The sequence below is a fragment of the Coturnix japonica genome, chromosome W (assembly GCF_054131305.1).
Source record: "Coturnix japonica strain WE chromosome W, WE-NBRP24, whole genome shotgun sequence".
NCBI lineage: Eukaryota > Metazoa > Chordata > Aves > Galliformes > Phasianidae > Coturnix > Coturnix japonica.
In genome coordinates, this window is record NC_140701.1 from 9,724,778 (window position 1) to 9,750,659 (window position 25,882).

Genomic DNA, 25,882 nt, shown 5'->3' on the forward strand with positions numbered 1-25,882 from the left:
ATATCTGCCAGAAAACAAATACCTTTGCACTGCTGTGTGCACGTTGCATTCAGACCACTGAAGGTAAAACTCATCTTGGGATCTTCAGGTTCCGCTCCAGTACAGCTGCCACCGTTCCTAACTCCCCCACTACAATTCCCCCTCCATACAATTTCCAAGCTCCATCAACAAGTCCGTCCAAGTCCCCCACCCTAGTTCCCTAAATGTGTATATTATTGAGAGAAAATGAAGACATTCCTGCCCGAACTAGCAGGAGACCTTCAGAGGTGCAAACAGTTCAGCAGACAAGGAGGGAGAAAAACCAAAAGACTGTATCAATTCCTGCCAGACAGACCTTCTTGGCATGATCACGGGACGTCTAGCTTGTGCGCCTGGCATAGGTGTGAGCAGATACTATAAAGACCATTGGCAAGACCCGCCAAAACTGAGGCGGCTTGGAGTGAGTGGCAAGAAACCATGGGTTCATGTATGAGCAAGGAGCAAATGACGAATACAGAAGAGCATACAGCGGATAGCCAAATCGTGGAAGAGGAGCAGAGGGAGCAGACCGCAGATTTTCAAATCACGGACACCCCCATAACCTACGCGTGGAACCCGCTCTATGACATCCCAGCCTGGAGCAGACAAGGAAGACGACCTGTGCAGAGGGAGGTGAACCCCAACATCAATTGGCATCTCACGGAGGAATGGTTCCATGGCAGGATGGGAGCAGGGCGCAGTGGGCGGCACATTGCTGAGCAGCTGATGACGCCGTACTGCACTGTGATGAGGGCTCCCGATGGCTCCTTCCTTGTTAGGGAGAGCGGGACATTCATTGGGGACTATGTCCTGTCCATCTGGAGCAATGGAGAGGTGCAGCACTGACGCATCCAATGGTGGCAGGATGCCAGCAGCCACATAAGTACTTTCTCATTAATAACCGAATATTTGACAGCCTTTACGACCTCATCTCCTATTACCGGGAGACACCGCTGAGGTACAACAACACAGATACGAGACTGACAGAGCCTGTGCCTCGTTCCAATGCTTGTAACAAAGACTGGGTGCCGCAGGACGGCACCGGATGCACGAGCGCAGCTGGGGTCCCACTTATGGGTCACACATATGGGTCTGTGTTCACAGCTATGGGATTGGGGTCACACTTATGGGGCTGGAGATGCAGTTATGGATCTGAAGCCCCACTGATGGGGCTGGGGTCACACTAAGGAACACAGTTATGGGGTTTTAGGTCCCACTTATGGGTCCAGCTCCCCAACTTATGGGCCCAGCCCCCCACTTATGGGTCTGAGTCCCCACTTATGGGTCTGGGCCCCAACTTACGGGTCTGTGGTCCCACTTATGGGTCTGTCCCCCCACTTACAGGTCCCACTTATGTGTCTCAGGTCTCACTTATGGGTCCAGCCCCCCACTTATGGGTTTGATTCCCCCCCAACTTATGGGTCCCACTTATGGGTTCAATCTCCCACCACTAATGGGTCCCACTTATTGGTCCAGCCCCCCACTTATGGGTCTGAGTCCCCACTTATGGGTCTGGGTCCCCACTTATGGGTCTGTGGGCCCACTTATGGGTCTGTCCTCCCACTTACGGGTCCCACTTATGTGTCTCAGGTCTCACTTATGGGTCCAGCCCCCCACTTATGGGTCTGTGGCCCCACTTATGGGTCCAGCCCCCCACTTATGGGTTTGATTCCCCCCCAACTTATGGGTCCCACTTATGGGTTCAATCTCCCACCACTTATGGGTCCCACTTATTGGTCCAGCCCCCCACTTATGGGTCCGATTCCCCTCCAACTTATGGGTCCCGCTTATGGGTTCGAACTGCCACCACTTATGGGCCCCACTTATGGGTCCAGCCCCCCACTTATGGATCATACTTATGGGTCCAAGCTCCCCCCCTCCCACTGTCCCATCCCACTTATGGGTCTCTGGCCCCACTTATGGGTTCGGTCCCCCCCCCCCACTTATGGGTCCAGCCCCCCACTTATGGGTCCCACTTATGGGGCTGGACCCCCACTTATGGGGCTGGGGATGCAGTTATGGCTCTGTGGTCTCACTTATGGGGTCTGGCCCCCCACTTATGGGTCCCTCTTATGGGTCCAGCCCCCCAACTTATGGGCACCACTTATGGGTCTTGCCCCACATACCCATTGTTGCCCTCCATGTTGCTCTCTTGCTCCAGCTCCTTTGGGTCTGGACCCCCACTTATGGGTCACACTTATTGGGCTGTGTTCCCACTTATGGGGCTGGGGTCCCCATTGGCCCCTATGGGGTCACACTTATGGGGTCCCCACATACGGGTCCAACCCCCCACTTATGGGTCCCACTTACGGGTCCAGCCCCCCACTTATGGGTCCCACTTATGCGTCTGGCCCCACATACCCGTCATTGCCCTTCACGTTGCTCTCCTGCTCCAAAATCCACGTTTTTAAGCCCAAAATCCACCCTCCCCCCCCCCCCCCCGCCCCATATTATTTCCCTTTTGAAGCACAAAAAAAGACCAAAAAATGCCATTTTTAAGCCCAAAATAAGACCCCCCCCCCCATATTACATATGGTGTTTGAAGACCCCAAAAACCTCATTTTTAAGCTCAAAATAAGCCCCCAAATCCTTGTTTTTAAGCCCAAAATCCACCTTCCCTCCCCATATTAAATGACCCATTTTGAAGCACAAAAAAGACCCCAAAGCCCCGTTTTCCCGTTTTTAAGCCCAAAATCCACCCTCAGCCCTCATCGTGTTGTACCTCTAATACCCTACAAAAAAAAAAACCCAAAAGCACTCCCCAAATGACCCAAAATCCCACATTTTAAGCCCCAAATCCACTACCCCCTATATTATATACCCCCTTTTGAAGCAAGAAAGAAGACCCAAAAATGCTGTTTTTAAGCCCAAAATCCATCCCCCCCCCCCCCCCCCCCATATTACATAGGGTGTTTGAAGACCAAAAAACCCCATTTTTTAGCCCAAAATGACCTAAAATCCCCGTTTTTAAGCCCAAAACCCACCCTCCCCCGCCGCTATATTATATACCCCCTTTTGAAGCACAAAAAAAGACCCAAAAATGCTGTTTTTAAGCCCAAAATAAGACCCCCCCCCCGTATTACATAAGGTGTTTGAAGACCAAAAAACCCCGTTTTTAAGCACAAAAAAGCCCCCAAATCCACGTTTTTAAGCCCAAAATCCACTGCCCCCCCACCCATTTATTATATAATCCCTTTTGAAGCACAAAAAAAGACCCAAAAATGCCATTTTTAAGCCCAAAATCCACCCTCCACCCCCATATTAAAAACCAGAATTGAAGCCCCCCAAAAGCCCCCCAAACCTTGTTTTTAAGCCCAAAATACACCCCCCCCCCCCCGCCAACTGTCACGGGTTACTTAGATTTACCTATGCCCGTGACAGGGGAAGCCACCCCACGGCCCCCCCCCCGGGGCCCGGAAAGGAGGGGGAAAAGGGGAGTGGGATAAAACAGCGACAATCTAAGGAGGAAAAGCTTATTTTACTAAATATGATATCGAAATACAAGTGTCATGGTTTTGTAATTTTGTAATTTTGCTATCAGTATTCCACATCATAACATCATGTCAAGTATGGATACTTCTGTTGAATGTGCAGTCCACAGAAGAAGACTACATATCCCAGAGAACAACAGGAGTAACAATAAGTCACGGGACCAGGACTCTATATAATCTCGTTCCCAGGCTGGAGTGCCCTCCTTCTTCTCTCGAACTTCTCGGAGAGTGGGAAGCGTTCCAGCCGTGTCGCCTAGAGTTCACAGTAGGCCTCTCGGTTTTCGGAGACTCTCTCTCTCTCTGTTTCGTTCGATTTTGTTAGCCTTAATTATATTATATTGTGTTATCTTGTATTTCGATATCATATTTAGTAAAATAAGTTTTTCCTCCTTAGATTGTCGCTGTTTTATCCCACTCCCCTTTTCCCCCTCCTTTCCGGGCCCCGGGGGGGGGGGCGTGGGGTGGCTTCCCCTGTCACGGGCATAGGTAAATCTAAGTAACCCGTGACAGATTTTTTGGTGGAGAATGCGGGCATAGAGCTTTTTAGCTTTTAGAACAACTCTCTCTTTGCTCTTAAAGAGCTTCGTTACGGGAGTGTTGGGAGTGTTATCTTTCCGTAGCTGCTCACGGAGAACGTGACCTTGAAATACCAGACAAATTGTCAACATTAAGGGCTGCTGCACATTCTCAGCACTGCTATCTAACTTTTGTGTAGAAAACAAAGGGATTTCTTTCTCCCTTAGAGCAAAGCTAGCTAGCTCTGACTTTTACAGAGCCTGCCAGCTATGAATCCACTCTTCATCCCAGTTGCTCTGTTTAAGGGATTGAAAGCAATTATGATCTTCTTAAAGTATTGGTCAACTATTAACACCATAATTTGGTGTTGTGGAATTGTGCAGATATATAGCCTAATAAGGTGGATACTGATGGAGACACCTGCCTGGTACTTTTACGAGATGTGGTATGGTCAGAATTTTGGCATCTACACCCCAGATGGAATTGTGAATCTTACAAACACTTGCATCCCAGATGGAACAGGCAATTTTACAAATACTTGCATCCCAGATGGAACAGGCAATTTTACAAACACCACCATGTTTAATTCATTGTACAGGCTAAAAAAACCCTTTCTATTTAGGTTGTACTCTCAGATTTCCACACGCTTTTCAATAACTGAGATAGGGTTCATACTTGCATTCATGTTATCACTATCAATGCATGCATATATGTTCCTATGCATTCGTTCTATGCGGAAGTCTCCTCCAGAACCAGAGAATGATGACTGGCAGGGAATATGGAAAGGTTTAGGAAAAGTCTTAGAAGCATGGGGACCCGCAGTGTCATGGGATTTCACTCTTGAACACCTAAGGGACCCTAAGAAATTAAGTGAGTATTTGGGTCAGAGATCTAAGGAGGTAAACCTTATGTGGGGTTTGGCTTATGCATACCGTGCTTTGTATCATACTATTCTGGAGAGAGAGAGTTTCCGATCTGAGATTCAAGCCCAAGTTAATTCTGATCAGTCACAGGAGGCATCAGTAGCAATATCAGTTGCCCCTGTGGAAGGCAAGAAATGGAAACGGGTGTCCATGCGTCTAGAACGAAAAGAAGGAGAAGCACAGGGGGGGGCAGCAGAAGACCCAGGTGCCGGGCATGGAGCAGTACCGAAAAAAGCAAAGGCAAAAACCAAGAGGCATGAAGAAGAGACTGATGATGAGGAGGAAATCACCTATTGTCGACCTCTGAAGCTGACTGAAATCCAAGGCTCAAGAAAGGAGTTCACACGGCGTCAAGATGAAGGTATCCTTGCTTGGTTGCTTCGCTGCTGGGACAACGGGGCCAACAGCTTGTCTCTAGATGGTAATGAAGCTCGCCAACTAGGAAGCATTGCCCAAGATGCAGGTATCGACAGAGGGATTAGCAGATGTTCGGATGGAGCTGCCACTCTCTGGTTGCGGCTGTTAGAAGCCGTGAGAGAAAGGTACCCCTATAAGGATGCTTTGAAGCCTAAATTTGATAGTTGGAATACCGTCCAAAAAGGTATTCAGCGCCTGAGGGAATTGGCCATGGCGAAAATGTTGTACAGCCCTGATCCAAGCGAAGTTGACCCTGAGTGAGGGCCGATCCTGACATGTGGCAGAAAATCACAAGTACAGCACCAGAGAGAATTGCACAGTCATTGGTATCAGGATCTAAAGGATTCGTGGACAGATGGCCCCGAGTTGTTGAGCTGATTATAATGCTTCAAACCACCGATCAGCAGCTCCCCCAACTGCATGCCGCTGTTTCTGCCATCTCACGGCTAGAAAACCGAGTAGATGAAATGTGCAAGAAATTGTTTCCATCAACTAATTGTAATGATCCCGTAATAGTATCAGAAACAACTGATGAAGGTCAATCCTCGTACGTGCCACCAGGTCTAATGAAGGATCTGATCAAACTAGTCCAGTCCTACTCCCCACCTGCATCATCAAAAGTCTCAGCTGTTAAACGCACACGCTTCCCAGCTCGAGCAAAGAACAACAGTACGATTGCACCGCGTGTTTCCATGTGGCGCTACCTACGTGACCGTGGAGAAGACATGAGGAAGTGGCATGATCAGCCCACGTCTGCACTACGAGCACGGGTGAAAGAACTACTAGACATACCAACCACCAGTGGAGTTGCTCCAGTCATCACAGGTAACCAATAGAGGGGCCCTGCCCTCAGTCAGGGGAGGGAAAGGGATAATAGAGTTTATTGGACTGTGTGGATTCGATGGCCTGGCACATCAGAACCACAGGAATATAAGGCGCTGGTGGATACCGGTGCACAGTGCACCCTAATGCCCTCCAGTCATGAAGGGACAGAATCAATCCATATTTCTGGAGTGACTGGGGGCTCTCAAGAATTGACTGTGCTGGAGGCTGAAATAAGCCTCACTGGCAAAGACTAGCAAAAACATCCTATTGTGACTGGCCCAGGGGCTCCATGTATACTGGGTATTGATTACCTCAGAAGGGGGCATTTCAAGGATCCTAAGGGGTATCGATGGGCCTTTGGGATAGCTGCTGTAGACATGGACAACATTAAGCAGCTGTCTGTTTTGCCCGGCCTGTCAGAGGACCCGTCTGTTGTGGGGCTGTTACGAGTAAAAGAGCAGCAGGTACCGATTGCTACAAAGACAGTGCACAGACGACAGTATCGCACCAACAGGGATTCCTTGCTTCCCATTCATGATTTGATTCGCCAGTTGGAGAATCAGGGAGTGATCAGTAAAACTCACTCACCTTTTAACAGTCCCATATGGCCAGTGCGTAAAGCCAGTGGAGAATGGAGGCTGACAGTAGACTACCGTGGCCTGAATGAGGTCACACCCCCATTGAGCGCTGCTGTGCCGGACATGTTGGAACTCCAGTACGAGCTGGAGTCAAAAGCAGCCAAATGGTATACCACCATTGACATTGCCAATGCCTTCTTTTCTATTCCTTTGGCCGCAGAATGCAAGCCACAGTTTGCCTTCACCTGGAGGGGCATTCAGTATACTTGGAACCGTTTGCCCCAGGGGTGGAAACACAGCCCAACCATTTGCCATGGGTTGGTCCAAACTGTACTGGAACAGGGTGGTGCTCCTGAACACCTGCAGTACATTGATGACATTGTTGTGTGGGGCGATACAGCAGAAGAAGTTTTCACAAAAGGAGAGCAGATAATCCGGATTCTTCTACAAGCTGGCTTTGCTATTAAGCGAAGCAAAGTAAAAGGACCTGCCCAGGAAATTCAGTTCTTAGGTATAAAGTGGCAGGATGGACGTCGTCACATCCCAGCAGATGTGATCGACAAAATCACTGCCATGTCTCCACCAACTAGCAAGAAAGAGACACAATCTTTCCTGGGTGCAGTGGGCTTTTGGAGGATGCACATTCCAAACTACAGCCTCATTGTAAGCCCCCTTTATCAGGTAACGCGGAAGAAGAATTATTTTGCATGGGGCCCTCAGCAGCAGCAGGCTTTTTAACAGATTAAACAAGAAATAGCCCGTGCCGTGGCCCTGGGGCCAGTACGGACTGGACAGGATGTAAAGAACATCCTCTATACTGCTGCTGGAGAGAAAGGCCCCACTTGGAGTTTGTGGCAAAGAGCCTCAGGAGAGACCCGAGGCCGACCCCTGGGATTCTGGAGTCGATCATATAAGGGGTCTGAAGAGTGCTACACTCCAACTGAGAAGGAGATCTTAGCCGCGTATGAGGGGGTTCGGGCTGCTTCCGAAGTAGTCGGGACTGAAACACAGCTCCTTTTGGCACCTCGACTGCCAGTGCTGAACTGGATGTTCAAAGGACAGGTTCCCTCCACCCATCATGCTACCGATGTCACCTGGAGCAAGTGGATTACGCTGATTACACAGCGAGCGCGAATGGGAAACCTCAATCGTCCAGGAATCCTAGAGGTAATCATGGACTGGCCTGAAGATAAAAAGTTTGGAACATCACCAGCAGAAGAGGTATCACGTGCTAAAGAGGCCCTACCATACAACGAATTACCAGAAAATGAAAAGAAATATGCCCTATTCACTGACGGATCATGTCGCATTGTAGGGAAGCATCGCAAATGGAAAGCTGCTGTGTGGAGCCCCACACGACAGGTTGCAGAGGCCACTGAAGGTAAGGGAGAATCAAGTCAGTTTGCAGAGGTAAAGGCTGTCCAGCTGGCCTAAGAAGATCATAATTGCTTTCAATCCCTTAAACAGAGCAACTGGGATGAAGAGTGGATTCATAGCTGGCAGGCTCTGTAAAAGTCAGAGCTAGCTAGCTTTGCTCTAAGGGAGAAAGAAATCCCTTTGTTTTCTACACAAAAGTTAGATAGCAGTGCTGAGAATGTGCAGCAGCCCTTAATGTTGACAATTTGTCTGGTATTTCAAGGTCACGTTCTCCGTGAGCAGCTACGGAAAGATAACACTCCCAACACTCCCGTAACGAAGCTCTTTAAGAGCAAAGAGAGAGTTGTTCTAAAAGCTAAAAAGCTCTATGCCCGCATTCTCCACCAAAAAATCTGTCACGAGTTACTTAGATTTACCTATGCCCGTGACAGGGGAAGCCACCCCACGCCCCCCCCCCCGGGGCCCGGAAAGGAGGGGGAAAAGGGGAGTGGGATAAAACAGCGACAATCTAAGGAGGAAAAACTTATTTTACTAAATATGATATCGAAATACAAGATAACACAATATAATATAATTAAGGCTAACAAATCGAACGAAACAGAGAGAGAGAGAGTCTCCGAAAACCGAGAGGCCTACTGTGAACTCTAGGCGACACGGCTGGAACGCTTCCCACTCTCCGAGAAGTTCGAGAGAAGAAGGAGGGCACTCCAGCCTGGGAACGAGATTATATAGAGTCCTGGTCCCGTGACTTATTGTTACTCCTGTTGTTCTCTGGGATATGTAGTCTTCTTCTGTGGACTGCACATTCAACAGAAGTATCCATACTTGACATGATGTTATGATGTGGAATACTGATAGCAAAATTACAAAATTACAAAACCATGACACCCCCATATTAAATTCCATATTTGAAGACTGTCAAAACTAATTTTGGAGCCCAAAAGAAGACCCAAAATCCGCGTTTTTCAGCGCAAAATCCTCCCACCCCCGCTGCTATGTTATATACCCCCTTTTGAAGCACAAAAAGTGTTACCTCCGATCTGGTAACCTGGAAAGTCAAGTCCCTTTGTGAATGTGTATCGACGGCCCCGACCAAGTCACAGCTGTTTGTTACACCATTATGGTGAGCTGTAAAATGGCGTTTATTGGAATGTGAGGGTCCCTTATATAGGTATCCAGTTTCATCCTTATCTTTTATACATATGCATGACCCAGCAGGGGAGGGCCTATCACGTTACATCCCGAGGGTCCGATTTCGCCTAATACAACATCTCCCTCTCCCCATGCTTAACAAAACCATGCCCCGTTACAACGCAAGCGCCAATCCTAATCCTAGTATATAAAAGTGTTAGTACTTATATAAATTTTTTTGGTGAGTTATTTAAAAAGTGACGTAAACATGCAGAGGTATGTGGTGCAGTGTGTAATAATGTTAGTGTTTCTTTAGTTAGTATTTTCAAGGCATCTTGGGCTATATTATACAGTTCATCCTTCTGCTCAAAGCTTCTCATATATCTGCTGGAACTCCATTTTCTCATTCAAAGTCCTTGCACCTGTGCCTCTTGAGCCAGCAGCAGGAAATCTATTGCAGCTCTTTTCTGTAAAACAGCATGCCTGAAAGAAAAGTACTCAGCTTTCGATTAGTTTTCTGTTTCTCCCAGACCGCCCTTTTGGGTGATCACTGCATCAGGTTTTACTTTTCTCGATGGGACCCATAAAATTTTTCCTGATTCTCTGTCCTTTACTGCGGCATAACCTCTTCGTTCAAAATGATTGATTGCATAATGTGCTGTGCCAATACTTCAGCCTGCTGGGCTATTGGGATCCTACCACTGTTACCTTTCCCTCCCCAAGGACACGTATCTTGTCCTTCAGGAGACGGTTGGCCCTTTCCACAATGCTTGTCCCTGGGAATTCCCAGCGATGCCCGTCGAGTGAGATATTCCCCAATGCTCCTTGAGTAGATCTTGAGATGAAGCACGAGCCATTGTCTGTCTTGATGTGTCGCAGCACACCAAGGACCATGATGGCAGTGGCCCAGTGTCGCTGAGCTGCAGGGGACTTAAATGTTAACATAATCATCATCACTCAATCAAAACCTTGACTGATAATGCGCTAAACATAAGGTTACATGTAACGTCATAATTTTTTGAGTTGACATATACACACTCATTCCAGCATTCATTTTAGACAATTCTATAAATGAAAATTTCTAAGCTAATGTATTATTACTTATCGACAACTATGAGGTGGCAAACCACCAAAAGGAGAGAGAAGGAACACAGTAGTGGTGGATGCGATAGGCAGTGCCTGCAGGGCGTCCCCTGCTTCAAAGTGCACTTGCCTTTCTCACCCATCACAGATTCTCTCCTGTGCAGGGCTTTTTTCACATGTACTCCATATATGCATGGCCAGTGCATGATACAGAGCCCAGGTGGAACACCTGCTCTTAAAAGATAACAAACCACTATATTAGATCTCTCTACAATACAAACTACTCAGAAAAGTTATTAACAGGTATAGTCACTTATTTCTATTGTTACTTGCTTCACCCTTAGCTTTCTTCTTTTTTCTTTTAATTGGTAAGCTTTTTCTTGTTGACCTACTCCTACTATAGTTACAAAAATCATCTATGGGTAGTATAGTAATTCTTGATGCAGTACAGAGTGAGATGCACCTGAAACTGTCAGAAAACAAATATCTTTGCACTGCTGTGAGCACATTGCATTCAGCCCACTACGGGCAAAACTCATCCTGGGATCTTCAGGACCTGCTCTAGTACAGCTGCCACCGTTCCATCCAACTCCACCACCAGAATTCCCCCTTGGAAATTCCCCACAATTTCCAAGCTCAATCAACAAATTTGTCCAAGTACCCTGCCCTAGTTCCCTAAATGTGTATATTATTGGGAGAAAATGAAGACATTCTTGCTCCGACTAGCAAGAGATTTGCTTTTGTCCCATTCGGAAGTAACGATTTGTTTACTTTCACAAGCGGCGGAGCCGAGGGGCGGGGGGGGGGGGGGGGGGGGGGGCGGGCTAAGCAGTGAGGGAAGGGCAGCGCGGGGGTTTGCGTTCTCTTGCTGGCACTTAAACTTCTCTGGCTAGAGCAGATCACATTCAATATTTTAACTCACTGTTCTTCTGTAACCTTTTGCTGTTTTTTGTTTTTCATAATTCCACTACTCGAACCCTCAATTACACTTCCATGTAACATTAATAATTCCACTTCCATATAGCATTCATGTTTACACATCCCTATAACATTAACAGTTCCATATACCATTTGCATTTATACTTTCATATACCATAAACATTTAACAATCACAAAGACAGTGACAATAATCAATACAGTTTATCCTAAGCATTCTTCCTCTCCTCCAAGTTATCAGCAGGAGTTTAACCGACTCCAACTCGGGCTGCCGTGGCTCGCTCGTCAGCTGGTCTTGTTTCTGCTTCAGAGGCTCCACTCGAGCCCGGGGCCCCCTGACCGGGCCCCCAATTAACGATAAAAAGGAATGCCTCCCTTATCTTTGACCAATCCGAGACTTGGTCGCTCTTGTTCTCCCCTCTCCCTCCCCCCAGGTAGAGCTGGACCAGTAGCCCACCCTCTTGGGGAAGGGTTATGATGATTAGGAACGCCTCTGCCTCCGCCCCCGCTGATGCGGATTGGCTTCCATCTTGGTTAGTCTTATCCACCCCGCCCCCCGGGGCGGAACCACACCCACAACACATCCCATCTCGAGGAAGGGACCCATCCTCCCGCCCCTGCTCACTCCCCTTCCCCACCCCCAAGGATGGGCGAAGGAACGCAGGTTGCTTTGGATACCGTGATGGGGCCTCCGAGGAAGGCTTCTGCTGGTCAAGAGATAAGGATGTGGAATGTGTGGAATGCTGCTGGACGGGGCCGCACACTCACCTCCAGGACTTTTCCTCACACGGGGCACCATTTGTTACCTCCGATCTGGTAACCTGGAAAGTCAAGTCCCTTTGTGAATGTGTATCGACGGCCCCACCAAATCACAGCTGTTTGTTACACCATTATGGTGAGCTGTAAAATGGCGTTTATTGGAATGTGAGGGTCCCTTATATAGGTATCCAGTTTCATCCTTATCTTTTATACATATGCATGACCCAGCAGGGGAGGGCCTATCACGTTACATCCCGAGGGTCTGATTTCGCCTAATACAACAAAAAAGAGACCCAAAATGCCGTTTTTAAGCCCAAAATAAGACCACCCACCCCCATATTACATACGGTGTTTGAAGACCCCAAAAACCCCATTTTTGAGCCCAAAATAAGCCCCCAAATCCACGTTTTTAAGCCCAAAATCCACTGCCCCCCCACCCCTATATTATATATCCTTTTTTGAAGCACAAAAAAAGACCCAAAAATGCAATTTTTAAGCCCAAAATCCACCCTCCCCCTTCATATTAAATACCATATTGGACGACCCCAAAAACCCCATTTTGGAGTACAAAAAAAGACCCCAAATCCACGTTTTTCAGCCTAATATCCACCCTCCCCCCACCCATATTAAATACCCCATTTTGAAGCCCCCAAAATGACCCAAAATCCCTGTTTTTAAGCTCTAAATCCACCCTCCCCCCCTCCCCCCCATATTATATACCGTATTTGAAGACCCCCAAAATGACACAAATTCCCTGTTTTTAAGCCCCAAATCCACCCTCCACCCCCCATATTAAATACCATTTTTGAAGCCCCTAAAAACCGTATTTTTGAGCCAAAAAACCTCCAAAACCCCATTTTTCAGCCCCAAATCCACCCCATATTTTATATCATATTTTATGACCCCAAGATGACCCAAAATCGCCATATTTCAGCCCAAAAATACCATGTTTGAAGACCCCGATGAGGAGAGACTTGTCGGCCTCTGTGTCCCACCAGGACGTGGGGGGCTCCAGTTGATCCAGCAACGGGAACGAGATGGACACGGCGCTGTGGGGCACAGTGTGGGGCACAGTGTGAGGCAGGAGGGATCTATGGGGCTGGAAGGGCTTAATATGGGAATCTATGGGGCTGGAGGACCGGAATATGGGAATCTATGGGGCTGGAGGACCGGAATATGGGAATCTATGGGGCTGGAGGAGCTTCATGTGGGGCTGGAGGACCTTAATATGGGAATCTATGGGGCTGGAGGAATTTAATATGGGAATCTATGGGGCTGGAGGAGCTTCATCTGGGGCTGGAGGACATTAATATGGGGCTGGAGGGGCTTAATGTGGGGCAGAGGGGGGATCGATGGGGCTGGAGGATCCCAATATGGTGCTGGAGGACAAGAGGGTGGGAATCTAAGGGGCTGGAGGACAAGAGGGTGGGAATCTATGAGGCTGGAGGACCTTCATATGGGGATCTATGGGGTTGGAGGGGCTTAATGTGGGGCTGGAGGGGATTAATATGGTGCTGGAGGGGCTCAATGTGGGGCAGGGGGGGAATCTATGGGGCTGGAGGACCCTAATATGGGAATCTATGGGGCTGGAGGACCTTAATATGGGGCAGGATGGGCTTAAAGTGGGGCGGGGGGGGGGGGGGGAATCTATGGGGCTGGGGTGGGAATCTATGGGACTGGAGTGTGAATCTATGGGGCTGGAGGACCCTAATATGGGAATCTATGGGGCTGGAGGAGCTTAATGTGGGGCAGGGGGGGGGGATCTATGGGGCTGGAGGGGCTCTATATGGGGCTGGAGGGTCTTAATGTGGGGCTGGAGGGGCTTAATATGGGACTAAAGGGGCTTAATATGGGAATCAATGGGGCTGGAGGGTCTTAATGTGGGGCTGGAGGGGCTTAATATGGGACTAAAGGGGCTTAATATGGGAATCTATGGGGCTGGAGGTGCTTCATGTGGGGCTGAGGTGGGAATCTATGGGGCTGGGGTGGGAATCTATGGGGGACTCCAGTTGATCCAGCAACAGGAACAAGATGGACACGGTGCTGTGGGGCACAGTGTGGGGCAGAAAGATCTATGGGGCTGGAGTGGGGATCTATAGGGCTGGAGGGGCTTAATGTGGGGCTGGAGGATCTTAATATGAAGCAGGGGGGCATCTATGGGGCTGGAGGACCTTAATATGGGGCTGGAGGGCCTTAATATGGGGCTGGGGTGGGAATCTATGGGGCTGGAGGAGCTTAATATAGGGCAGGAGGACCTCACTATGGGGCTGGAGGACCCTAATATGGGAATCTATGGGGCTGGAGAACCTCAATATGGGGCTGGAGGACCATAGAGTGGCAATCTATGGGGCTGGAGGACCTTCATATGGGGATGGAGGACCTCATAGACCCCTATATCGGGTCTGGGGGATCCCAAATGACCCCAATGTGGGGCTGGAGGACCGAAGGGAGGGAATCTATGGGGCTGGAGGACCCCAAAGGACTCAAATATGGGGCTGGAGGACCTTAATATGGGGCTGGAGGGAGGACCAGATGGTGGGAATCTATGGGGCTGGAGGACATTAATATGGGGCTGGAGGACCACAAAATGGGTCTAAATTGGTCTAGAAGACCCCCAATATGGGGCTGGGGACACCAATATGGGGCTGGAGGACCTTCATATGGGGCTGGAGGACCCTAATATGAGAATCTGTGGGGCTGGAGGACCTCGCTATGGGGCTGGAGGACCCTAATATGAGAATCTAGGGGGCTGGAGGACCTCGCTATGGGGCTGGAGGACCCCAATATGGGTCTGGGGTCCCCAGTATAAGTCTGAAGGACCCCAATATTGGGCTAAAGGGGCTCAATGTGGGGCTGGAGGACCCTAATGTGAGAATCTATGGGGCTGGAGGGCATTAATATGGGGCTCGAGGACCCTAATATGGCAATCTATGGGGCTGGAGGACCTCACTATGGGGCAGGAGGACCTTAATATGGGGCTGGAGATCTCCAATATGGGGCAGGGGTCCTCAATATGGGGCTGGAGGACCCTAATGTGAGAATCTAAGGGGCTGGAGGACCTCGCTATGGGGCTGGAGGACCCAAATATAGGTCTGGGTTCCCAATATGGGGCTGGAGGACCCTAATATGGGTCTGGGGTCCAGATATTGGGCTGGAGGACCATAATATGGGAATCTATGGGGCTGGAGGACCTCAATATGGGGCTGCAGGAACCTAATATAGGAATCTATGTGGATGGAGGACCTCAATATGGGGCGGGAGGACCTTAATATGAGGCTGGGGGATCCCAAATGACCCCAGTATGGGGCTGGGGTCCCCAATATGGAGCTGGAGGACCCTAATATGGCAATCTATGGGGATGGAGGACCTCGCTATGGGGCTGGAGGACATAGTTGTGGGGCAGGAGGACTCACCTGGCCATGGCTCCAGCCAGCACCTTGTCGGCCTGGTCCCCGATCACCTCCAGCCTCAGGTAATACAGCATGCGGACCCGGAGCAGAACCCTATGGGACCCATAAGTTGCGGGGCAGGAATGGATGGGGCCTCATAGGAAACCCCATAAGTTGTGGGTCAGAAATGAGGGACCACATAGGAAACCCCATAAGTTGGGCCCCATAAGTTATGGGTCAGAAATGAGGGACCCCATAGGAAACCCCATAAGTTGGGCCCCATAAGTTATGGGTCAGAAATGAAGGGACCCCTAGGAAACCCCATAAGTTGGGCCCCATAAGTTGGGCCCAATAAGTTGGGGGTCAGAAATGAAGGGACCGCATAGGAAACCCCATAAGTTGGGCCCCGTAAATTGGGCCCCATAACTTATGGGTAAGAAATGAGGTGACCCCATAGGAAACCCCATAAGTTGGGACCCGTATGTTATGGGTCAGAAAGGAAGGGACCCCATAGGAAACCCCATAAGCTTGGCCCCATAAGTAACCCCATAAGTTGGGCCCCATAATTTATGGGTAAGAAATGAAGGGACCCCATAGGAAACCCCATAAACTGGGGGTCAGAAATGAGAGACCCCATAGGAAACCCCAGAAGTTGGGGGTCAGAAATGAAGGGACCCCATCGGGAACCCCATCAGTTGGGCCCCATAGAAAACCCCATAAGTAGGGACCCATAAGTTATGGGTCAGAAAAGAAAGGACCCCATAGGAAACCCAATAAGTTGGGCCCCGTATGTAATCCCATAAGTTGGGCCCCATAAGTTGGTTGTCAGAAATGAGAGACCCCATAGGAAACCCCATAAGTTGGGAGTCAGAAATGAGGGACCCCATAGGAAACCCCATATGTTGGGCTCCATAAGTTATGGGTCAGAAAGGAAGGGACCCCATAGGAAACCCCATAAGTTGGGCACCATAAATAACCCCATAAGTTGGGCCCCATAAGTTGGGGGTCAGAAATGAAGGGACCCCATAGGAAACCCCATAAGTTGGGACCCATAAATTATGGGTCAGAAATGAGGGGACCCCATAGGAAACCCCATATGTTGCGCCCCGTAAGTAACCCCATAAGTTGGGTCCCATAAGTTATGGGTCAGAAATGAGGGACCACATAGGAAACCACATAAGTTGGGGGTCAGAAATGAGGGATCCCATAGGAAACCCCATAAGTTGGGCCCCATAAGTTATGGGTCAGAAAGGAAGGGACCCCATAGGAAACCCCATAAGTTATGGGTCACTTATGGGGCAATTTGTGTCCCCCAAACTCACTTATGGGGCGATTCTGACCCACTTGTGGGGCTGGAGGTCACTTATGGGACCATTTGGGACCCCAACCCATAAGAAATTGAGTCAATGGGGGGATTTGGGACCCCCAAACCCACTTATGGGGCAATTTGGGACCCACTTATGGGGGGATTTGGGACCCCAAAGACCCCAACCCTTAAGAAATGGGGTTTATCGGGGGATTTGTGCCCCACTTATGGGGCTGGAGGTCACTTATGGGGCAATTTTGACCCACTTATGGGTCTGGAGGTCACTTATGGGGCGATCTGTGCCCCCCAACTCACTTATGGGACCCATTAGGACCCCCAAGCCAACTTATGGGGCCATTTGGGACCCACTTATGGGGCTGGATGTCACTTAGGGGGCCGTGCCCCCCAACTCACTTGTTGCTCTGATGTTTGAGGTGTTTCTTGTAGGTCTCGTCCTGGAACAAGCTTTCCGGGTTGTACTTGTGGCTCCAGTCGTTTCTATGGGGCTCGAAGCCGCCGTGGGGCTTCACCTTCTTCCCTTTGCGACCCCGAGAAATGGGGACAGAAAGGCCTGAATTGGGTTAAAGGAAAGAAAACTTATTATTATTGTTACTTATGGGGCTGGGGAGGCACTTATGGGGCTGGGGACATCTCCAAGTCTATAGTTATGGGGTTTTGGGTCACACTTATGGGTCTGTGTTCCCACTTATGGGGCTGCGGTCCCCATTGACCCCTTTGGGGTCACACTTATGGGGCTGGGGACATCTCAAAGTTTTATAGGGTCTCGGTTATGCGGTTTTGGGTGACACTTATGGGGCTGTGGTCCCCATTGGACCCTATGGGGTCACACTTGTGGGTCTGGAGCCTCACTTATGGGTCACACTTATGGGGCTGGGGTGGCACTTATAGGGTTTGGGGTGTTACTTATGGGGCTAGAATCATACTTTTGGGTTTGGGGTCACACTTATGGGTCTGTGTTCCTACTTATGGGGCTGGGGTCCCCATTGACCCCTATGGGGTCCCACTTATGGGTCCCACTTATGGGGTCTTAGGCCCCACTTATGGATCTCTGGTCCCACTTATTGGTCCGGGCTCCCCCCACTTATGGGTCTGTGTTCCCACTTATGGGGCTGGGGTCCCCATTGACCCCTATGGGGTCCCACTTATGGGTCGCACTCACCTTGTTGCTTGCCGGCCTTCCCGTTGTCATTGGGATGAATGAGGTCCCATATAAATGGGGTTTGGGGTCACACTTATGGGGCTAGAATCATACTTTTGGGTTTGGGGTCACACTTATGGGTCTGTGTTCACACTTATGGGTTTAGGGACCTACTTATGGGTCTAGAGCCTCACTTATGGGTCTGGAGACCTCTCCAAGTCTATAGTTATGGGGCTGGGGCCACACTTATGGGTCTGAGGACCCACTTATGGGGCTGGAGCTTCACTTATGGGTCACACTTATGGGTCTGGGGCCCCCATTGCCCCCTATGGGGTCACACTTACGGGGCTAGAATCATAGTTATGGGGTTTTGGGTCCCACTTATGGGTCTGGGGTCCCACTTATGGGTCTGGATCCTCACTTATGGGTCCCACTTATGGGTCTGTGTTCCCACTTATGGGGCTGGGGTCCCCATTGACCTCTATGGGGTCCCACTTATGGGTCCGGGTACTTACCTTGTGTCACGGTTTGAACTAAAAATCCACCTGCGTCCGTGACAGGGGCTGTGGGCCCCGGAGGGGCCCTAGGCCGAAAGGAAAAAGTTAATTAGGAAAAGAAAACAGCGGCAACGATCTAAGGAGGCACACTTATTTACTAAATACTATATCGAAATACAGGATAACACAATATAATACAATATAATTGAAAATTGAGCTAACGAATCAAGCAAAATAGGAGAGAGAATGAGTCCCGTAACCGAGAGGCCTACTGTGAATCTAGGCGAACGGCTGAAGGCTCCCACACACTCCCCTGGACGCCAGAACTCGAAAGACGTCAGTCTGTTCTGTGACCAAGTTAATATAGAGTCCAGGTCCCGTGACCTATCGTGTTGCTCTCTGGGAGATGTAGTCTTCTTCTGTAAGTTGCAGATTCAGTAAAATTATTCATGCTTTATATGATGTTATGATGTGGAATACTGATAGCAAAATTACAAAATTGTTAAACCATGACACCTTGTTGCTTGCCGGCCTTCCCATTGTCATTGGGATGAATGAGGTCCCATATAAATGGGGTTTGGGGTCGCACTTATGGGTCTGTGTTCCCACTTATGGGGTTTGGGGTCACAGTTATGGGGCTGGAGACTCACTTATGGGGCTGGGGATGCAGTTATGGGTCACACTTATGGGTCTGTATTCCCACATATGGGTCTGAGGACCCACTTATGGGTCTGGAGCCTCACTTATTGGTCCCACTTATGGGTCTGGAGCCTCACTTATGGGTCACACTTATGGGGCTAGGGTCCCCATTGGCCCCTATGGGGTCACACTTATGGGTCTCCAGCCTCTCTTACAGGGCTGGAGACCCACTTATACGGCTGGGGACATCTCCAAGTCTATAGTTATGGGGTTTGGGGACCCACTTATGGGTCTGTGTTCCCATTTAGAGGGCTGGGGTCCCCATTGGCCCCTATGGGGTCCCACTTATGGGGTTTGGGGTTACACATATGGGGCTGGGGACACAGTTATAGGGCTGGGGAGGCACTTATGGGGCTAGAATCATAAGGTTTGGGGTCTCACTTATGGAGCTGGGGTCATACTTATGGGTCTAGGGACCCACTTATGGGGCTGGAGCCTCACTTATGGGGCTTGGGGTCCCCATTGGCCCCTATGGGGTCACACTTATGGGGCTGGGGGCACCTCCAACGCTTTAGGGTCACACTTATGGGGCTGGAGACTCACTTATGGGGCTGGGGGTCCCCATTGGCCCCTATGGGGTCACACTTAAGGGTCTGTGTTCCCACTTATGGGTCTAGTGACCCGCTTATGGGTCTGTGTTCCCACTTATGGGTGACACTTATGGGGTTTTGGGTTCACAGCTATGGGGCTGGAGCCTCACTTATGGGTCCCACTTATGGGGCTGTGTTCACACTTATGGGGCTTGGGGTCCCGATTGGCACCTATGGGGTCACACTTATGGGTCTGAGGACTCGCTTACGAGTCTGTGTTCCCACTTATGGGTCTGTGTTCCCACTTATGGGTCTGGAGCCTCACTTGTGGGTCACACTTATGGGGCTGGAGCCTCACTTACGGGTCTGGAGCCTCACTTATGGGGCTTGGGGTCCCCATTGGCACCTATGGGGCCTCACTTATGGGTCCCACTTATGGGGCTGTGTTCACACTTATGGGGCTTGGGGTCCCGATTGGCACCTATGGGGTCACACTTATGGGTCTGAGGACTCGCTTACGAGTCTGTGTTCCCACTTATGGGTCTGTGTTCCCACTTATGGGTCTGGAGCCTCACTTGTGGGTCACACTTATGGGGCTGGAGCCTCACTTACGGGTCTGGAGCCTCACTTATGGGGCTTGGGGTCCCCATTGGCACCTATGGGGTCACACTTATGCACACTTGTTGCCTGCCAGTCTTCCCGTTGTCATTGGGATGAATGAGGTCCCATATAAAGGCCTTGATGGACTTATCACCCCGATAATGGAGCAGGCAATAGAGCAGGATGGCCCTAGAGATGGTGACTTGCGGAATCAAACTCCATAACCACGAAGTAGTTATAAAGCAGGTATGTTTAATGAGTGATGCGCATACACCCTGGTGCAAGGGGGATAGCTCCACCTCACCTGCACAACGTCAGGAGAAAGTGTACAACAGATATAGGCTGAACTAATACATCATCAATAGTTTGCAGGAATTTGGATACATATTCATTACATTCCTGAGACCCCATTAGCATGCAGTCCCTCCCCCCTTGCGCATGCGTAGTGATTTGTGGGGGTGGTCGTGGGATGAAGGCTCATCATCTTCCTCACCATAAACTTTCGACCCTGTGGGAGGGGCACCCCCCAAACTGGTTCCAGCTTGCTCTGTGGACATCTAATCCCCACACTGTTCTCGGGCTGTTCCACCCTGATCTTCATGGCCTTCATCCCCTTGTTTTCTCAAACTTAGCATCTGCAGTTCCCCCTCTCTCTGACCCCCTTAACATAAACTATCTATATGTAACAACACTCTGCCTTAGTGAGGCCCCCTTTCCCTTTCTGTAGCAAAGTGTTCCCTTTTCATCTACTATGGGGTCCTTTTTCACTATTCACTGACACTTCATGACGGATGGGCAAGAAGATGAGGAAAGGCTGCTGCCCTTTGTGAGAGTGCACTGAGCTCTGCCTGGGGATGGCAGAGGAGCAAGCTGAGAACTGATGGAAAAGGCACAAAGAGGAGAGCAGCAGATTCTGTTCCTCGCTTCCTGATAAGGAAGAACAAGAGGAGGAGAACAGGCAGGAATCTGAGTTACAGCTCAGATGGAATTATTTTCTTCAGACTGCCTGCTATGGTGCAGTGTTTTGGTTCTAGGAGAAAAACATTGATAACACTCTGATGTTTACAGATGCTGCTAAGCAGTGTTGTACGGAGCCAAGGCCATGGTCAGTGGAGGGCACATGGAGCTGGGAGGGAACAGACTGCGCACAGCTGACTGGAAGTGGCCTAAGGGACGTTCACTATCACCTGACAGGAAGCAGAAATTGTATTGAAAGGGCTGGGAGTTCATCTCACTCTCTTCACTGCCCAGGGCCCAGCTGAGCATCAGTCTGGTGGTGCTGAGCAAGTGTTTGTGCATCAGTTGATACATACAATTCCAAATCAACGGATATATAGTGATAACTATTACTCCTCTCCTTTTATCTCTCTTAGTAAATAGCTTTGTTACAACCCACAAGTTGTACTTTTTTTTCCCAGTTCTCTTCCCCATCCCACTGGGAATGGGGAACTGCACAAAGAACTGTGTGCTGCTGAGCCACATGTTGGGTTCAACAACCACAGTCATTTTGGTGCCAAATGTGAGGCTACAAGGGTTGAGATAACATTACATACACCCCTTATAAAGAGCTCTGCAGTCACTCCTGCTACAGGTCCTGTAGCTGTTCCAAGTATTGTGATAAGAAAATGAAACAAATGCCTCCCAGGTGAGGTGCACTGTGCCAGGAGCTAACGCCCTGTGGTCACTCCAATCCCTCCAATGAGCACAGTGGCTGCTAAAACTTTAATCCCAGGTCCTGCAGTGATTCCTGCTCTGGCAATGAGCTCTGCAGTTGCTCCAACGCCTGCAATAGTATAACAGCCTCTCCAGTTCCTACAGTGAACCTTGTGGCTGTTAAAACGCCTGCAACAGGTCCTTGACTTGCAAACAGATATGCATAGAAACTATTATCATCTATATATGATATGTATATGTATTACTACATGCACATATGTTAGCAACTGCCTATATTGTATATATGTGAAAATATACTATATATATATGTATATATGCATTTATCATATTTATAATCATTTTCTTTTTATCTTGACCTTAAACCACAGATTCTAATCCTCAGGACTGACTTGAGTTCCTTACAGATCTCCTTGGGACTTCTGAAACTAACCCTGCCAGTCAGTGAAATGCACCAGAATATCTTGAAGTCTTCTCTTGAAGTCTTCTCAGGGAGCAGCTCCTGAGGTATATTCCTTACACCAGCTTTGGAAGAGGCCTCCAGTTCTCTGGGCCTGCTCTAAGGGGGCCCTCTTGTTATGGCAGTGACAGCAAGGAGACCAGCCCTGACACAGGCGTTCGTATTGCGGGCTACTGACTGCTGTCCCGAAGTACTGCTGTAGAGACAACAGGACTGTTGTGAGAAAAACCAGACCTTCAGCCTGCACAAATGAGAGGACTTGAGAGCACTGTGGCGGTGTAAAGAGATCAGAAATGAAAAGAACACAGTGAGCTTCTGTCTGCGGCTGCACCTCCCCAAATCCAGACAAAGTAGGAAGAAAGAAAAGCTAAGCAAATGTCTATTTTGATACCTTTTTCAGTATCTTATAACGTATTCAGGGAATCTGGTTATATGTTTCCATGAGCTCTTGGATAGAGAAAATGGAAATTAGGTAGGAAAGATGTGAAATACATTTTTATTTATTTGTTCAATAACATTTTATTTGCACATTGCTATATCTCACATAATCAAACAATCAAAGATGCATAAAACATAAAGAACCATCACTGGGAATCGTGCGAGGAAGATGTGCACAATATTGACACTGCAATAGTGCTTATTGCAACACCTTCCTGAGAGCCTGCTTGATCTCCCTGTTCCTCATGCTGTAGATAATAGGGTTCAGTGTTGGAGGAACCACTGAGTACAGAAGAGGCACTGTCAGATCCAGGAGTGGGGAGGAAATGGAGGGGGGATTCAGGTAGGTAAAAAAGCCAGTGCTGAGAAACAGGGAGACCACGGCCAGGTGAGGGAGGCATGTGGAGAAGGCTTTGTGCCGTCCCTGCTCAGAGGGCATCCTCAGCACGGCAAGGAAGATCTGCACATATGACAGCACTATGAAAATGAAGCACCCAAAATCTAAACTGGCACTAAAATTGAGAAACACAACTTCCCCGAGATTTGATTCTGAGCAGGAGAGCATGAGGATCTGGGGGATTTCACAGAAAAACTGGTTCACAGCATTGCCTCAGCAGAGAGGCAGTGAAAATGTACTGGCAGTGTGCAGCAGGGAATTGAGAACCCCAGCGCCCCAGGCAGCTGCTGCCATGGTGGCACAAGCTCTGCTGTCCATCAAGGTCTCGTAGTGCAGGGGCTTGCAGATGGCAACGTAGCGGTCATAGGACATGATGGTGAGAAGGGAATACTCTGCTGAGATGAAGAAGAAAAAGAAAGAATAAGATCTGTGCAGCACATCCTGTGTAGGAGATGGCCCTGGTATCCCAGAGGGTGTTGGCCATGGCTTTGGGAAGAGTGGTGGAGATGCTGCCCAAGTCGAAGAGGGCCAGATTGAGGAGGAAGAAGTACATGGGGGTGTGCAAGCGGTGGTCACAGGCTACGGCTGTGCTGATGAGGCTGTTGTCCAGGAGGGCAGCCAGGTAGATGCCCAGGAAAAGCCAGAAGTGCTGGAGCTGCAGCTGCTGCGTGTCTGCCAACGGCAGCAAGAGGAACTCGCTGATGTAGCTGCTGTTGGGCATCTGCTGTTCCTGGGCTTGGAATCCTGTTCAGAGTGAAGAAGGTAATGACCAGCCCTGACCATTCTCAGAGACACTCCTACTGTATTATGTAATGTTTTCATTCTCCTACAACAGTTTACATTTAGCACCATTACTTGCATTTAATTTCATTTTGTTCAGCATTCCTTAGGCAGAAGCAGCATTTGAATTTCTAACCATTCCTCTTAGTTTCTTACCTTTTCCCATCTCCCTGGATATTTTCATCTGTTTCCTGTCTCATATCTTTACCCCAACTGCTCTTAGCGCCCCAAAAGCAGCCTCTGTGCCATTCAACTTCAGTAAGAAAAACCTGCCTGTTTGCAGCAAAAGTGAATTATTCATACCTACAGAAAATGATGATAATTAAAATTGTTTCCATCCTTCAAAAAATTGGAGACTGGAAGCACATCACTTGTGACTGTTCACAAAACAAACAACTGACTGATGAAAAATTCTCAGAAGTGTGACTGCCACTTTCTGCCTCCAATTCGTTTTGCCTCAGAACAGGAAATGGGAATCCCCTGCCTTGGATCTCCTCTTCCAAGGTCCCTAGAAAACAGAGTTGTGCAATGGATCTGTGATCCCACTGCCCCAGGCAGCTGCTGTGGCAGCACAAGCCCTGCCGAAGGGCTCCTTCCCCCCTCACGTCTCCCCGCAGCGCCCTGGGCAGCTCCCCGGGCAGCTCCCCGGGCAGGCTGAGTGCTGAGCCTGGCAGGCGGCAGAGTCCCATACCCGGCACACAGCCCCTGGAGCACAGCAGGGACCCTGCTCTTCAGGACAGCTCTGGGCACCCGCCTGCAGACCCAACTGCACAGCCTGCAGCCGTGCTGGGACATGCAGCCCTCAGGGCTGTGCTCTGACACTGTAGCACAGAAGCCCTCAGTTGGAGCAGAAGGTCTTTTTCCACAGTAAAGAAACATGCAGTGCCTGCAGCTGGATCTGCTATGGGGTTTCCCAGATTGTTAGCCCTCTATGAAAAGCAGCTCACGGTCTGCAGAGAGACTTAATGTGTCATGGTCTGTGAGCAAAGCTCCTACTGTGAGCTCACAGCCCACTCACACCACACACATCCTGTAAGCTCTCTCCAATTTCTCTCCTCTTCTTCTGTCACCTGCAGGCTGTGCTGTGCACAAGAGCTGCTCCTCAGCACAGCTGTCTCTCTATATCTCTGCCCACTTTTATGAGCTCCCTGTGTCCCAGGAGCCCGGACAAGCAAGGAGCAGATGATGTCATTTTTATCCTTCCAACTCATCTCCCCTGACACGTCCTTGGGTCCTCATAGCCAACAGCTCATGAAAGAAAACAGTGTCATAACTGTGCTTTGAAATCCGCTCAGTTAACCACCACATGTCCAGTGGTCAGTGACTGATTGGAGACATATAGCAAGTACTAATCGAGTTTGTTCGATGAAGCACAAAGGACAACCAGACAAGGACGGGGAGGTTTGGACTTTCCATGTGCAGGACAGTGATCCAGCTGAGGCAGTGCAGGAGTCTCATCCCTTGACAGAAATCCTGGTGCTGAAATGGGATTCCGCACCCTACACACCCACAGGAGCTGGGATTCCTCTGGTTCAGTTCAGAAGTGCACAAGGAGTTGCCTGCATGTGAGCACCTGCTCTGAGTCCTCGGTCCTTCAGCTGGGAGGCAGCTGCTTACACAAAGATACTGGGTGATGTCTAAGGTGCCTGGACTACTCCTGATGTGTGCCAGTGCTTGTAAACCGTGTGAGAAGTCCCTGAGATAGACACCTCCTTCCTGGGCATCAGCTGAGGGCCAGAGAAGGGATAGCACCGGCTGTCTGGTGAGTTCACTCGCAGCTGCAAGAGCAGCACAGGGCCTTCAGGAGAGCCATGCCCTAGGAGTGTCCGTGTTGCTACGTCATCTCCAGGACCCACGATCGCTCTAATGTCTGTGTGCCACCTTCTGCACACTGATACCATA

At 49.5% G+C, this 25,882-nt stretch overlaps 1 long non-coding RNA gene across 1 annotated transcript in view; it reads right to left on the reverse strand.

The window, feature by feature from the left end:
- Window positions 1–8,654: 8,654 nt before the first annotated feature.
- The window catches only part of LOC146754489 (uncharacterized), an 80,637-nt gene continuing 63,409 nt past the window's right edge, over window positions 8,655–25,882 (reverse strand). Inside the window, exon 2 of the long non-coding RNA XR_014938992.1 lies at window positions 8,655–10,244. This is a non-coding gene — a long non-coding RNA (uncharacterized LOC146754489). The remainder of the gene's footprint in view (window positions 10,245–25,882) is intronic.